The following is a 16,964-nucleotide window of genomic DNA, read 5'->3' on the forward strand; positions in this document are numbered from 1 at the left end:
ATTCAATACAATTCTTCTTCCGGCATTACCCAAACTGAGATCTCAGAACCTGCTGGACAATGCGTCCCATTAAAACATTTGCTGGGTGAGAAGGATTTGCTCAGACTTCCTTGTCAGTTTACCAGCTCACTCTCAAAAAAAGTCACAGCAGAAGCACAGCTTCATCCACAGTCCCCTCACGTTTATTCTCAAGCCTATGATCAAAATTTAACTCTGCGAGAAAATCACCAGCACCTGTTTTCTTGAGTGTCTTGTCTTCCCTAATGCAGCAAATGGACTTAAAATAGCAAAAATTAGTATCTGCTACTACTAAATAGCTAATTACAACTATGCAGTTTCATTTGCTATAAAAGGCTACACATCATATGCAAAGAGGTTTCTGTGCTCTTAAGTTCACTTGAAGAGATTTTAATTTAAAAAGGTAGAAGATAAATTTCCCTACTGTTTCTGGATTAAGGATTTTCTCTTTCCAAACTAAATAAAAGCCTGTTGCCACCACTCCGGTCTAGTCTACCCTGGTGAGTGCACATTTATAGATGCCAAGGCCAGAAGGAACCATTGTGATCATGTATTCGGACCTCTTGTATAAAACAGGCCAAGGAACTTCCTCGCAATAATACCTAGAGCAGATCTTTTAGAAAAAGATCGAATCTTGGTCTGAAAATTATCCATGATGGAGAATCCACCACAACCCTTGGTAAATTGTTCCAATAGTTACTCTCATTGTTAAAAATGTGTGCCTTATTTCCAGTCTAAAACTAATTAATAGTAGGTAATACACTTCCCACCTCCAAGCTAACATCTTTAAATGCACAGAGGAAGACATTATTTGATAAAGGGGACAGAAAAAAAAATATATGCAGAGTGTAGATTTATGAAAAAAACTTTCCTTTACCTAATCTCTGCAAATCCACAAATTTGCACTCACTGTCTAACATTAATTCTCTATCACACAAGTTACTTTAAATGCAATTAGGTTAATATTGGCTGTAGTGGCTTTTTGGTTCAACACTAAAAAGAGTATAATTAGAATATGACCACATGGCAGGCAGAGAGCTCAGACTGAAAACACTGATTCAAAGCATTAAACCTGTCAGCATGCTCCAGGGCCAGCCTTCTGGGGGAAAAACTGAATTGTCCAGCCACCCAAGTATTGCTTCTGGCCCGGGTTTCGGTAGCTGTGTCCAAGAAACGTGCAGAAATAGGCACTAATCTGTTTTACTATGGTATTTACTTCTGAAAGTAATTTAGCTCTTTGTAGACACTGCACAGAAAGCCTTAAACTGCAAAACACATTGTTACGCTGTGTCAGGATCTCAGCTTTTAACTGGGAAATCAAAAATGTCTAAATTGGAACTGCCAAATTAAAAACATCACCCACCCTTTGTCTGCACAGCCCTGCATCTTGTCTGCACTAGCGTGGCTGCAAACTTATGTGAGACACCCTAGACCCTTGCCAAGCTCCGGTCACAACTGGGAAACTCCTTGAGAGTCACTGGATTTTGCAAATTAGCAATGTAGTGAGTGAAACGGAAAGCAAATGTACCATACAGTGTACTTTGCTCATTTTATTTGAGTTTAGGTTTAATATTTCACAGACTACTAGAAAACATAATGCAGTGTATTTTGTACAAATCCCTCTTAGTAAGATGAGACCTCAATACAGCACCTGCTAATAAAAACCAAGCTGGGGAGATACCACCAATTTTTTGGGGTAGATTTTAAGGAGTTTAGCATGGCTCTAATGAAACTAAATCTGGTGAATGATTTTATGACACCTGCTGAGTTAACTTAAAAAGAGATAACGGTTTTGTGACATGACAGATGAGTACAAGACGCTGCAACTCCAGCCTTGTTCCCTTGTGCTCCCCATCTGTTTGTTGCATCCATCTGTCCCTTTTGGATAGAGGTCATCTTTGTGTTATGTTTGTACAGCTCCCAGCACTTGGCTACTAAGTGCTATCACACTACCAATAAAATAATAATGATTATAGGCTCCAAGCAAAGTAACAATTCCATTCTTTGCAATCGTGCATAGGATTAACGTCTGGGAAAATGTCTCACTCTCTGCCTCCACTACTTTGCTCCCACCCCTCGATGCACAGCACCAGCCTTACAATTCTGGGAAGGGTCATTGAGATAAAATAGTCCCTCAAATATCTGGTCCATCTCCAGCCCCCTGTATAGCAGCGGAAGCAGACCCCGACTCCTGGCTCTGGAGTTTGTGCATAGCAGTCAAGTTTTTAAGATGTTTCAAAAGCACACTCTCTGGACAGCAACACACTTAACCCAATCCCAGACTATAATGCCTCGCGCTACAGCCACAGAGCCAGAAGCCACATTTGCTGCTAGCAACTAGGAAAAAGCTTTGCTGTGCTCCTTGAAGTGTGGAGAGCTGTGAAGCACGGAAGTTCTCGGGAGCAGGGAAGGTGGGAAATTTAGAGCCATGACATTTATAAAACAGAAGCCCCACCACAGTGACAGGCTTTGCTGATTTCCAAGGCTAGCTCTGTTAACATCAGCTGAGATGGAAACTGAATTCATTAAAGTCACTTTCACTTGTGAATTAGTCTAGGATCTGATTCCTTTACTCCACAGATAGGAGCGTACTGCAGAATACAGGCTGATTACACTATAACAAATAGAAAATATAGGAATTGCCAGACTGAATCAGACCCGGAGTCCATCTGGTCCAGTATCCTGTCTGTCTGTGATCCAGTACCAGCTGCTTCAGCGAGAAGTACAGGACACCCTGTGGTAGGCAGTACGGGACTATATATGGAAATATGTATTTGCTCACTGTATGGAAAAGGCCAGCAGTGTTTTGGAATGCTGGCTGCTCGCAAGATGCTCACAATATCTTCAGTGTGGGTTGCTAAGCCAGTCTTTTCAGTCATGGATCAGGAGTGTCAGGTCTTTGCCTTCTCAGTGTCTAGAAGAGGCAAGAGATGCCCTTGCTACTCTCGCTTGTTCCAGTAGCATTTTACACATACAGTCATCTAGAACGTCTACACGGAAGCCACTAAGCTGCAGATACATGGAACTGCAAACATTTGGAAACTCAATGATTGTGTTCAAAGACACAGGACTAGGCAGAGACGCTATTTCCTCCTTTTTAAGGATTCTACTGTAGCAGCATGCAAAGGTATCAATGGAGCAGACCCAAACACCGCTCTCTAAATGCCAGTTTCCTCCATGCTAAAATGATTAAAGCATACACACAAAGCAGTGATTTACCAAAAAACCACCCTACAAACCAGAGCATCCTTGCAGAATAATTTTAGTATGCTTATTTTCCGGATTTCTTTTAGCATCTGCCATTTTAATCATTAGTCTCACGTTTGCTTTCGTAGGTGTTGTAGCTACACAACAGAAAGCATTTAGAGATAAATCACACATGTTATGTCTTGAGGCAAGGTGCTTCTCCCGCCTTTGTTGCATGAAATAATCCTGTCCTAGAAACACAGTAAATACCCAGACATGAATTTGTGTTTCCTGAAGATAAAAAAATCCCTTAGAATGAAACAGCTGCAGGTTTTTGTGGAGGTTAACACACAAAGCCAACGGTTAACCTTAACGGTATTTAGGAAGTTTGTAAGGGATATAGAAGGTGCCAAACACAGGGTTTAGTATTTAAAACCACCATGCATGTGTGTTTAGTTTCCTTCTTCCCCAAAACTTCCTTTCTTAGCTGCATGCAATTTAAAAGCAGAAAGGGCTGCCAAGTTCCTCTCTGCTGTCTTTCCACTCATTCTTATGTTCCACATGTCTGCATTACGTTTTTCCATACACTGTACTATTGAATCAAAGATGAGGATTATGGTATTATTTGACGCAAGGTTTTTCTGGATGCTTAGGCTATAGCCAAAGAGGGAGAGTGGGGTGAAAGGGAGATGAACTGAGAAGGGGGTGTTTAGAATTGTTTTCTGTTGATACAGGTTACATTGAAATTGTTTACTTTGTGCATGCACCTTGAAGTTCAATGTACTTTATTACAAATAATTTCAATACAGATATTTTCCCCCATCTCCTTTGCTGTGGTGTTTGCTCAAACGCTCGTGATGAGCCTAACTGGATTAATGGAAAGCAAAACAGTTCTTCTCCATGTCATTACACAAGATTTTCAGGAATGGACATGGTGGACTTTGCATACAGAACCCAGTTATGGATTTCAGATCCATTCTATGAGTGAAGAGTAGCAGATTTTACAAGTAGAAACAATGGGAGGTAGTCAAGAGAGCCTCTTAGCGGATCTGTTAGATTTATGGGATAGACACAGGCACTCTCACACCAAACACTGAGGACTAGTATCCCACACTGGGCCTGGGGAGAAATGGACCTTTTCCATCACTGGCTTCTCAGCTGCTGGGCTTGGCACTGTCAGTGATACAGTCACAGCTGCTCTACCTGGGCAGTGTCCAGAGCCTAGACCAGTAGCGCATACCCAACAGTGCACTGTTCTAGCCCACAGCTCCTGGACTGGTGGAAACTGTAGCAAGTTCATGCACGTTGGGTGTGATTCTGGTTAGGTGCCGAGTGGACTTAATTCCTATTGGCTTCTAGAGTGGCTGAGGTCACTAAGAACCACATTGACTCTCAGACACCCTTTTTGTTCCAATAGCAGCAGCAGTAACAACACCTGCCAATTAAGTTTTTCACAAGTGTGTGGTGGAAAGGAAAAATAAAGGCCACCACCATAGAGCAGCAGCATGCTGTAATTTATGCCGAGTTCCGGCAGCCTCCTGCCATAACTGATGAGTAACTGACCAGAACCAGTACGGTGCTGCATTCCCATGATCCAGCCATTCACGGCAGGGTCTTTAACTGTGGAGTCTAGTCCACAAACACACTTCCCCAAGTCAGAGGACTTGAACCCGATACAGTAGAGTCCAAGGCATGCCAAGATGAACAATATAATGCAATTCTAATCTGACGCATACTTTTCCATCTGAGGATCTCAAAGCACTAAAAACTATTTAAGCCTCACTGTGTGAGGGAAGAGGGCATCATTATCCTTATTTTATAGATAAGAAATTAGAGGCACAGAGAGATTAAGTATTCACCCAAGGTCACACAACATAGCATTGGTAAAATAAGGAACAGAAGCCAGGAGTCCTGGTTCCCAGCTACCTGCTTTAATCATGAGGTCACACTAGTCAGAATGCTAATAAAAGTCAGTGTTAAGTATTATCTTCTAGTTATCAATGTACAGATGAGCTATTTCCCGTAACACTGAAACACCCACGTTATAATTTAGGCTTCAATACGTGCAAGTTAAATTAGTTTACTTCAGAATTAAGCCAATCCCATTTTAACCAGCGCCACTCTCATCAACTTAGTTTCAAGAGCATATAGAAGCCGACGATCTGGCATCACTACTGATTTTCTTCTCTCCACCCACCACCCTTTATTTTAGGCTGTAATATTCTGTAGGAAATTAAAGTCGCGCATTTGAGATCAAATAAAGACAGCCACGGAACCCACATTAACAAGAGTTAAATGATCCGCTGCTACGAAAGCAGCAGTTTAACTGATGTTTGGGGGAGTTTTGCAGGGGAGGGCCAGGCAGTTTGAAAATCAAGCAACCAAGGAAAGGACAGTAGCAGAATCCTTGTTGGCCGCTCACATTGTTTAACTGGCTGTGCTGGGGAGAAGCAATGTTGAGGACACTAGAATGAATCTCTTTAGCAACAGTCGCTGCCTCCCCTCTCCAGCTGTCAGGCGTGCAAAGGAAGCCCAGACTTTGCGCATGCCCAAGCACAGAGACAGAAACCACTTCATTCGGTCACAAGAAAACGGCCGCAACTGGCCCTTGTGTCCAAACAAGAGAGCACCAGCACTCCTGCTCCAAGGCGGAGCACCGTCTGCTGCCTCTCACCCTAAGTCTCTCCTGCATGCATTAGTGGGGGAGGAGGATGGGTAAAAATGGGGGATTCTTCCTCCCCTCCCTATCCTGGAAAAATAAGCCATTTGCTGGGATTTGAGATATAAAAGGAGTCTTTGGCAGTCCAGGACCTTAGCAGCAGGATTCATCTATACACACCATGCTCTGCAGGGACATGCACCTGCTGCTCAACTCAGCAGCCCCTTATCCTGCCCCTTGCAGCTGCCTCAGTCCCCCAGGCTCCCTCCCCGCAGTCAGCCTCTTGCAGGAGCTTGCTGCCTCCCACCACCATCCTGATGGGGCTTGCGGCTCCCTTACCCAGCACTCCCCTTCCTCTGCAACCAGCCCCTTGCACAACCCTGGTCCAGTTGCCAACCCACCCCCAGAAGCCCTCTCTGCTCCATGCAGCACCCACCCTATCTTCTTCACTAGGGGGCAGCCCAAGAAATCTCCCTCTTTCCATGCTTCCTCTCCCGCAGCTGTTGGGTATTCTCATTTATTTAAAGGGTCTTCTCCTTTCCACCACCCCCACCCCCGCTACCCCCTCAACAACCCATCACACCCCCTCCTATACAATGCTCAGCCCCCCAAGGCCGCTCCCTTACAACACCTCCCATTCCCCATCCTTCCTTGACACCCCCAAGTAGCAGCCTTGTCCTCCCCCTTCCCACCACTGAGCCCCCATTTTACAATACACAGCACTGAACAAACGCCAATGCAGAGCCTTCCTGGCCCCAACGTCACAGGACCCCCCCACTCCCAAATCACACAGCCCTCAACACAGGAGCCTCCCTACACCTCCAGTGCACCAGCAGCCAGTGCCTTTCCACTGCACAGCCTTCTTGGACCCCACACTGCATCAACCGCTCCTCCATCCCTTTGCACAGCCTCTCCCCCACTGCAACCCCTAACTACACACTGCACTAACCCCACATCTCTTTTCACACCCTCACTGTACAGCCCCCTCCCCCATAAAACAAAGTCTTCTCTGTCCTCCGTGCACAGCTCCCCCACTTCCTTCTATCCACTGCAGCCCCATGACCCCCTATTGCACAAACTGCCCTTCTGCTTTTGTAACCCCACTGCACCGTCTTCCTTGGCAGCACACCACATACCCCTTCCTCATATTGCACCAATTTCCCTCTCCCCTTTTGTGCAGCCCGCACTGCAGCCCCCACTACACAACCCCTATGCCTCTTCCCCCACTGCACCACGTCCCCAATTCCTCCCCATCACAGCTCCCACACATTGTACTAGCTCCCCTGCCCCCAGCACCCCCATTGCACCCACCGCCCCAGCTCCCCTGCCCCCAGCACCAGCTCCCCTACCTCCATTGCAGCCCCTTTGCAACAGCTCCCCTACCCCTTTGCCCCTCCACCCCAGCCCCTACCCCATTGCACCCCCAACCCCCTACCCCATTGCACCCCCCTGCACCAGCTCCCCTGACCCCAACACCCCATTGCAGCCCCTACCCCAGCTCTCGACCCCAGCACCCCCCTGCCCCAGCTCCCCTGACCCCATTGCACCCCCCTGCCCCCAGCACCCCCCGCACCGGCTCCCCTGCCCGCATTGCAGCCCCTTTGCCCCAGCTCCCCTACCCCCTTTGCCCCAGCTCCCCTTCCCCCATTGCCCCCTCACCCTAGCTCCCCTACCCCCTTTGCCCCAGCTCCCCTTCCCCCATTGCCCCCTCACCCCAGCTCCCCTACCCCCTTTGCCCCAGCTCCCCTGAACCCAGCATCCCCTTTGCACCCCCCACCGCACAGCCCCCCGTCACCCCACGCCCTCCAGGGCCCAGGGCCGGCTCCGGTACCTGCTCCCGAGGGTCCTGCTTCCATCCCATCCACGCGGGCACGGCTCCGAGCTGGGCTAACCGCGGGCAGGGGGGCGGGCGCTGCTCCCTCCGCCTCCCGCTGCTGCTGCGGCCGCCGCAGCCTCTGGGCAGCCTCCTCCTCCCCGCCTGGGCCCCAGTGCGCAGGCGCGAGCGTCCGGCCAACCAACGCCGGCGCGAGTGACTCGGCCCGGCCCCAGCGCCAACAAAGGCGGCGAAGAGGGGACAGCGCCCCCTAGCGGGGCGGCAGCCCTCTGCGGGCCCATAGCGCGTATACACAGCGCCGCCATCTTGGATCCATAGCGAGGCTGGGCAGCTTTCCTAGCAGCTGCTGTAGGGGTGTTCTGGCTGTGCAGGGGGAGGGAGTGCTGGGTGTGCAATGGGGGGCTGGGTGTGCAGTAGGGGGAATAGGGGAAGGAGTGCTGGGTGTGCAATGGGGGCTGAGTGCAGTGGGGGGCTGGGGGTGCAGTGGGGGGGCTGAGTGCAGTGGGGGGAATAGGGGAGGGAGTGCTGGCTGTGCAGTGTGGGTTAGGAGAGGGGGTGCTGGCTGTGCAGTGGAGGGAATAGAGGAGGGAGTGCTGGGTGTGCAGTGGGGGGCTGGGGAGGGCTGTGCAGTTGTGTGGGGGAGCACTGCTAACTGTATAACGGGAAAGGAGAGGAGAGTGGGCCCTCAGGAGAGAGTGCTGGCTGTTTTAGTGTCGGGGGGGCGGTGCAGTGCGCTGGTGGCCATGGGGAGGGAGAATTGTGGAAGGAGAAGAGGTGAGACAGTGGTGTGGGTGCCTGCTGCTAGAGGGAAGAGAAAGATGCAGTCCTTCCCTGCAATGCAAGTATGTCCCAGGGGAAAGGATGGAGACCTGCCTTGGTAGGAGGAGGAACTGAAACCCTGCAATGTGGGAGAGGAGCTTGGAGATGACGAGAACAGAGTGGCAACAGTATGGGCATTGGTGGTGGAAGTGGCAGTGGTGCAGGTTGGTTTGTTTGCATCCTAGGAAGTTGAGAACATTGAGTAAGCACGGCAGGGCTGACATAGTGCCAACTCTACTCATGCAATTTACACATACACCGGCAATCAAGAATATATCCAATGCCACAACAACAATGAAGCTGAACAATTCCTTTGAAGTATAAAAATGCCTTTTCCCAAATTGAATCTGACAATTTAAATTTGGCCCATAACTTATATTTGGGTAAAAAAAGTTTTTATAAAACCCAAGATCAATAGAGATGTTTCCACAATTCTGTTTTAATGCCAGTAAAATAGTTGTTTGAAATAAATAGGCATTCTCCTGCAGTGGGATGGGTTCGTTTGTTTGACAGCAGGGGCGTTCGTTAGTGCTGTGTTAGAAGCACCCCCTTGTGGTTATGTGCAGTGTGTAAGGATAGCTACAAAGAAAAGATCCACAGGGCTACAAAGCCATGGAAGAAAAATGGGATCCGAGAATGTAGGGGTCAGTGAAAGTGTTCAGTTTACCTGCACACTCTAGAGCTCCCACCTTTACCCCATTCCTAGAGCTCAGGGCATAACCTTCTGCGGGTTTGCAGGGTCTTTTACTAGTGAAAGAGCCTTACACATATATCCTTAACCTCTATTTATTAACAATCACCAACACAGACTGCACACGCTAAGCAGACAATGCTCACCACTCCCAATAAGGCAGACAAACTTTTCCTGGTGGCCAGTCAGGATCAGGTCATCCAGGGACTCCAGCTTCTGCACGATATAGTTGACAGGTGTTGAGATCTGGCAGCTTTGATCTTGGGCTGTGTCCTGGAGTTGGTTCCAATTAACTTCCTTTTGGACCCCAGTTTATATAGTGAAACATGAGTCCTGCTTAGCGATACCTTAACCAATTATTTTACTAAAATATTACAAAGTAATTCTTTGACCAATCCTAACATATTGCGAAACAATTCTTTACTCACTAATACTCCACCACCTTAGTTGATTTAAATCTTGCAAAATTAGTTATGCAGACAGAAATCAAAGAACCAGACAGGTAAACAATAGAGAAGTAAGGACCATAAAGGCCAGAAGCTGGGAATGGGCGACAGGGAATGGCTCACTTGATGATCACCTGTTCTGTTCATTCCCTCTGGGGCACCTGGCTTTGGCCACTATCGGCAGACAGGATACTGGGCTAGATGGACCTTTGGTCTGACCCAGTATGGCCGTTCTTATGTAAGGCAAAACTATAAAGAAGTCGAGATTTCACAACCACAACTGTTGATAAGTGATTCCTTGCCAGACAGAATGCTGTCAAACAAAGTTTTCTTTAAACATCTTTAGATCTGTTTATCTGGTGGTGGTGGTGGGTACTATTAGGATAAGAGCAGCTTCTTTACAGTGTGCTATTTCATTGTTTGAATGTAGTTTAGATGGAATGTGAGGATGTGACTTTCTGCTTCTTGGCTCATGCTGTCCTAATGGGGCTGCAGAAAAAGGCCTTAGACCTTACAGTCACCATCAGCATAGCAGGGGTTTACAACAGTAACTCCTGATAGCATTGATGGGAGCACCCCACATCCATGGGACAAGGTCACAGTGCCCTTGGATTTCTGAGGCAGAACTGGATGCTGAATGCTCCTTGGCCCCTGGACGTTGAAGGTGGCAGAGAGCAAACTGAAGCCTGTAGCGTTCAGTTGTTTGATAACAGCAGTGTCTAAATAGTCTGCCTTGGGGGTCAGGTGCATTTGTCAGTTGCCTCATGCTCAGGCATTTCCTGCCCTCTCTGCTCTATATGGTGGTATCAGCAAGTGCACATAGAGCAGTTATTTATAAACTCTGGGCCAAATCCATCCTTCTGTCATTATTGACTTAGTCACTCTGGGGGGAACGTGACCCACCGGGATGATGTTGGTGACACTGAATTTTTTTTTCTTTTCTTTTTTGGAACTAGTTGTTTTCCCCATTGTCCTGCTGCAAGGGCTTGCAGAGGACAGAAATAATGAGCAACACTTTGACTGCAAAGTGTGAACTTTACAAGACCATCTCACAAGGATGATCTGTGTGAAACACTCCAGGAACAGCTCCCTTTCATTAGAAGGCAGCCTACATTCCTGACCCCACAGCAATCTTGAGCTCCGATCTTGCAATCTGATCCATGCAGCTGGACCACCATGTCTATCCCCTCAATACCAAAGGATCAGATTGCCTGACCGGGGCCTTAACATTATTACTGTTACATAACATTTATATTGCTGTAGTCAATGCATAGTGGCATCAGCCAGATCAGGGCCTGTTGTGCTAGACATCTCTCTGAAAGCATGATAGATTAACCCAGGTGTGACTTAAAAAATAACCTTCACATCCCAGTTTTCTTTCACAGTCGGTTCTCAGATTATCATTTTAAAGAGCAGAAGCTAATTTAATGGAAAATGCCATTTTCTGGGCAGCAGGACTCCTGGGTTCCAGTCTTGGCTCTACTACTGACTTACTGTGAAATACACCTTTGTGCCTCAGTTTCACCCTCTCTGGAATCTACACCCTAATACTTTGCTACAAGCATTACCAGGGCAGAGGATTGTGAGGTTTAATTAATTGTAAAGCATGCTGAGATCCTCAAATGGCAGAGACAAATTCTTATCCTCGGTGAGGCACAAACGTCAGTAACTCACGTAGTTCTGAAACTTAACATCTTATTCTCATGGAGTTAGTTCAGTTAAACAGTATTGGTTTCATGCTTAGCATTAGTATTTTTTAAATAACTACCAAACAAAAAGCCTGCCTGATATTTCTGAAGACATGCACACAAAACCACCGGAGTCTTCAAGCAGGGGGTTAATAATGACCACGGGATTCAAATGACCCACTTTCACTTATGCTTCAACCGTGAAAGCCCAGAGCTTCTCAGAGAACAAAGGAGATTGACTGTGGCATCATTCTAACCCCATTTATTGTTGACGTTCCCCTAAGAGGCTGTAGCAGAAGCTTTGGCAACGCATTATTTAATCGAACTACACATTGTACATGCTAATCAATGTGAATTACACTGTTATGGGATGCCATTTGATAATATAAACAGTGTGATATGTATCAGACAGGTGACCCCCTCTCTGCTAAATCCTAGAACCACAGGAGAGGATTCTCGAGTTGGCAGATCCACTTTTCTTGACCTGCACCATTAGCCCCTTGTTGAGAAGCAGCACCTCCTGGACTAGTTATTCAGACCCCACCAACACCGCAGTGGAGGAGCTGTAGTCTAAATAAGACTAGGATACCAACCATGATGAGGGTTAATACTGACCAGCTCAAGTCATTTTTGTTTGGCTGTTGCTATACCCCTAGTGGGTCAAACGCTCAGCTGATGTTTCATTCATTTTGGGGTGTCCACAAAGTACTGTAAATCTGGGGCACAAGCATTAGTGTTAAGTGGTAAAACAGAAGGGCAAGAAACAATGGAAATAGGCACAGCCCCCAGGAATGGATCAGTCTGAAAGGATTTAATCATCTACAGCAAGCAGACTTAACACTGACATTGTCAGAGGTTCATCTCCTCTGAAGGGTAATCGTGCCAGACAGAGCTGCCTTAGCCAAGGGCAGCAATGACACCAGCATCATTGTCTAGTTAACTGAAACCTTCCTGCCATGGTGTCAAGTCAGGTTTGTGTCACTGGAGTTCGCTGGTACCCTTTCTACTTCCTATTTCTGTCAATCGTACCCAAGGAGATCCAGTGAATGCAGAAGGGGGCCTGCTAGAATTCTCTGCACATTTGTGATGCTTGCATCTCACAAACCTGATGCTGCTCATTTGACAAGAACTGGGCTGTAAATTCTAATTCCAAGACAGACCAAAAATCCATTGTGGAACAGAACCTCAAAGGTAATTAGATGCCAAAAACACAAGGAGTTAAGTACCTAAATACCTTTGAAGATCTAGGCCTGAGCTTCCTTGGATGCATTGCCTATTCTCACTGCATTTCCAAGCGTTACAACTACCAGTTTAGTAACATGATGATAGTTAAGCTGTAGTGTAGCCATAGCCTAAGTCAACATGAGTTATGTTGCTCAGGGGTGCGAAGTAGCCACCTCCTGAATGACATAACTTATGCTGATTTAAGCGCCGGTGTGTACAGCACTATGTCGGCAGGAGAGCCTCTCCTGCTGACATAATCCCCCCAACGAGCGGAGGAAGCTAATTAAGTTGACGGGCTCTCTATAGCCATAGCCCTAGTGTATGGGCCTGAAACTGCTAGACCCCCATGCACCACTCCTGTCCCCCATCAGCACTTTCAGACTCACTGAAGTCATGCTAGGCATTAAGTGACATCACCTTCCCCTGCTAGCCAAGCAACTCCATCAGCAAGTGCTTCCCCATCTTTGTTTTTTGCCTCTAACTGACTTATTCAATTTAACCCCCTGACCAGTTCCTCCTCTTGCTCAATACATGCAGAAAGAAACTGGGGATACAGGAGGTGTTATTTTAAGCAGTCAAGTGTATTGAATTTCTGTTTATAGTTGTGATTGTTTTTCCCTTTGCACTGGGCACAACCGTTTTTGCCCATGTCACCTACTTGTGCTGCGGAAGTATGCAATTATTAAAAGGAAACAATCTCACTTTCTTATTCAGAATTTTGATTAGCTACTGTACTTACTCTAATTTGTGCCCGGATAATACAGGAATTGCCATGCTGGATATGACAAGTGGTCCATTTAGTCCAGATTGCATCAATGGCCAATACCAGATATTTCAAGTGTAAAAAATGCCACCGTGGACAATTATGGAATAACCTACCTATAGGGGACATTTCTTCACACATCTTGTCAGTTAATAGTTAGTTTAGGCCCTGAAGCAGGAAGGTTTATTTACCTTCTTCAATATAATTGGGATGTTATCAGTACAAGTGTCTAATCTTTGTTTAAATCCTGATCTTGTGGGCTCAATATCCTGTGGCAATGAGTTCCACAGTTTCAGTTACATGTGATGTAAGATTTAATTTACAATTTAAATAATTTAAGAAAGACATCTGTTTACAAGCAACAATAACTGTTGCTGATTCTGTACATTGCATTTTTATTAGACACCAACAAGGAAAAAAACAGAACATTTGGCACAAGAATGCCAATTTTTTATTTTTTTGGACACATGAACACAAAATATCCCTGCAGGCTAAAAAAAATACATTGCAAATTGTACACGACCAGCATCTTATCGCAACATGGGGCTGCTAACCCACCCATAACAGTTTAGAAAGAGTACCTCGTATTGCTATAGACATACATCCAGTCCAAATTTAATAAAATACAATTTTAAACATTACAAGTCTAACAATATAGAAACAAAAATTACATCATAAGTCAAAATGAACAAATGCAAACATTTTACATTGAAGTTTCAGCCTCTAGACATAGAAATATCATGAAAATGTCAATAGCAAGGTATAAGAAAATCTGTGATATTACAAGATCTTTCCTCAAATTTCACAAGGAAAAAACCTTGCAGTTGAAACAGTATTGATACAATGCCCTCCAAACTCTGCTTTCTTAAAATGAAAGTAGAGCTACTGCCTTGCTATTGAGCAAGAAAAATCCTACAGCACATCCACAAAGGTAGTTTGGGGTGGGGTGGGAAATGTTGTTAAACACTATGTGAACAAGAGGATGCCATTGCCCATGTGAAGGGCAAGACTTTTGATATAGGTAAATAAGCTCTGAAATTTGTCTGGAACAAGATACGTGCTGTGCGGGCTGGTCTACACTTGAAATGCTACAGCAACACCGCTGCAGTACTTAAGTATGGACACTCCCTATGCTGGCGAAAGAATTCTTCCAAATCGACCTAGTGCTGTCGACAGGTCAGCTTAACTATGTCCCGCAGGGGTGTAGATTCTTCACATCCCTGAGTGGTGCAGTGAAGCTGACCTAATTTTCTAGTGTAGACCAGGCCTAAGAAGTATGATTGCCTGTCTATCACAACCTTTTATGCCCTTTGGATGCAGCCACAGGCACTACACTAAACTGTAGTACTTACAGTAAGAATAAATAAGTTGGGCCTGTCTGAATGTCTGAGACAGGCCAACTGGTTCCTTCCAGAGCTTGTTCAGAATCCAACGGTTTACAAAGAAAGCAGAACTGGTTCAAAAGTGGGGTTTCTGCTCTTCTTTACTGTCAACTGCCCCTTCCCCCAACTCATTAAACTTTGCTACATTTAAAATCTTCCACACCACATAGCTAAACAGTGGCCAACAGGCTTTATTTATAAAAAACCAAACACCCTAAGAACTACAGCTACAGAATGCACATCTTCCCATTGATTGACACATGCATAACGATTCAGTCAGTCCCAAGGGGTAATTCAGCTCATCAAGCTGCACCTCATCACTCAGCTTTCAGAACTCTATACAATATTGCTGCAACTTTGATCTTGCAGTTATAACCTCCCAAAAGACACACCCTTCAATGACAATAATTCTAAATCTAAAATGTTCTTCGGTTCTCTCTACCTCTCAAAGTGACAACACTGCACCCTTACCAGTATTTTAGTCCTATGATGTTCTAACACAAGATTGAGTTAGAAAGTTCTTGCCATGCTTCCCAGAGCTAGCTGAGGTCTAATAATCTGTACAGTTTGAGGTTAAATATTCAGGCTAATTGCAGGCAAGCAGATGAGAGGCTCTCATTTCATTCAATCTGAACTAGGAGTGCTTGGCACTGGACATCTATCTATCTGGTGGTAAAAATTAAATCTCAGTCTTATCCACCCTTGACTAATCAGTCACATTCTTGCCTAGTGCATGAACCCACAGTGATCTTTGATCCTATAAGCTAAAGGGTGCTCAATTTCTCTTCAAGGTGCCAAAATTCACCATAGATTGGGTCAAAGTTCATTCTAAAAGGGTTTTCTCCCTGAACAAGTATTAAGAAAAGCAGCCGTCTAGCTGAAGCAGCAGTCAGTCTCCCACCCACATGTCCTGATTATTATCCAAGTGAGGTATTCTTTAAAAAAAGAATAACAAATTAAAAAGAATCTTATCTAAACCTGTCCACACTACACACCAGGAGCAGAGCTTGTTTCAGTCCCATTTTCCAACAGAAAAAGTTTAAACTAATTTTAATGAGGCATACTACTCTGAAAGTAGGTTATAAAACTGTCTTGAAGACAAACTTCAGGTTACTCAGGTACAACTGAAAGACAGCATTTAAAAATGTAAACTTTATTTTATGTACAAGCTTATTTAGAAGACTGAAGGAAAAAACAGCATTTCATATTGCTGAGCTTTTGAGAGGGCTGGTTTCCAAGCTCGGGAACAACACAATACTTAGCAGCAAACCCCACACCAATGGCAGAGACCACAGTGCAATAGCTGGTGACTTTTCAAACTTCTCTTAGCTTCTGCAGTGGTGTAATGTTAGCTATGTTGAATCTCAAAATAAGATTTTAGTCTGTGTTAACTCATGTTAACACTAAAAGAAATCTATTCTCAATGTACTATGTTTGTGAGTTCCAAAAGTATTAAGTGAAGCAGAGCCCCTCTTCCTTTTTATACATTTTAGCTGAAAAAAGCCAAGCAAATAAAAACAACTAATTTCTAGTCTGGGACAGAATATATTTGATTTACACTTTTTAAACATGCTGTTGAATGCAATTGTGTGAGCAACCTAGATTTCTGGGGGGGGGGGGGGGGGAGAATTAAAATGCTGGTACCAGTCTTCAGGTTGCTACCGTCACACAACACACTTAGAACTGTACAGATTGGCAAGCCTTTCCTACATATAACACCCAATTTCCAAGCTTATAAAAAAAGTGGTAGACAGGACACCAGTGAATATAAAACAGTTAAAAATAATTATTAAAAAACAACCCATGGAAGTGCGTCTTTTCTGATTAGTTTCAGAAACTGCCAAACTGTGTGTTCAGAAAACAACACAAGAAGGTTGGTTAAACTCATGCACAATCCTCAGCTAGAATTTTACACTGTCAGGGGGGCTTAAAAAAAAAATTTATTGCCAAAGTTAAACCTTCTATGAGAAAAGTTTTAAAATCACCTAGATTTATCAAACCACACAGCAGCATAAAGTGGGCACTTTTGTAAAAGTTTGAAAAATATCTAAAAGCTAATTTTTTTTTAAATATTTTCTCATTTTTAGAAGGGGAAATGGTTCAGTACTTGTTACCATATCATGGCAGTATTATTTGTAACCATCATAATTAAAACCTGCTGCCAGGCATCACTATCTGGTTATGTTACACATTCACAGAACAAGAACCACCTAGCTGAATCCGCAGTATAGTGCAATTGCTTTGCAGCCCAAGT

This window comes from Emys orbicularis, chromosome 23 (assembly GCF_028017835.1).
Source record: "Emys orbicularis isolate rEmyOrb1 chromosome 23, rEmyOrb1.hap1, whole genome shotgun sequence".
Taxonomy (NCBI): Eukaryota; Metazoa; Chordata; order Testudines; family Emydidae; genus Emys; species Emys orbicularis.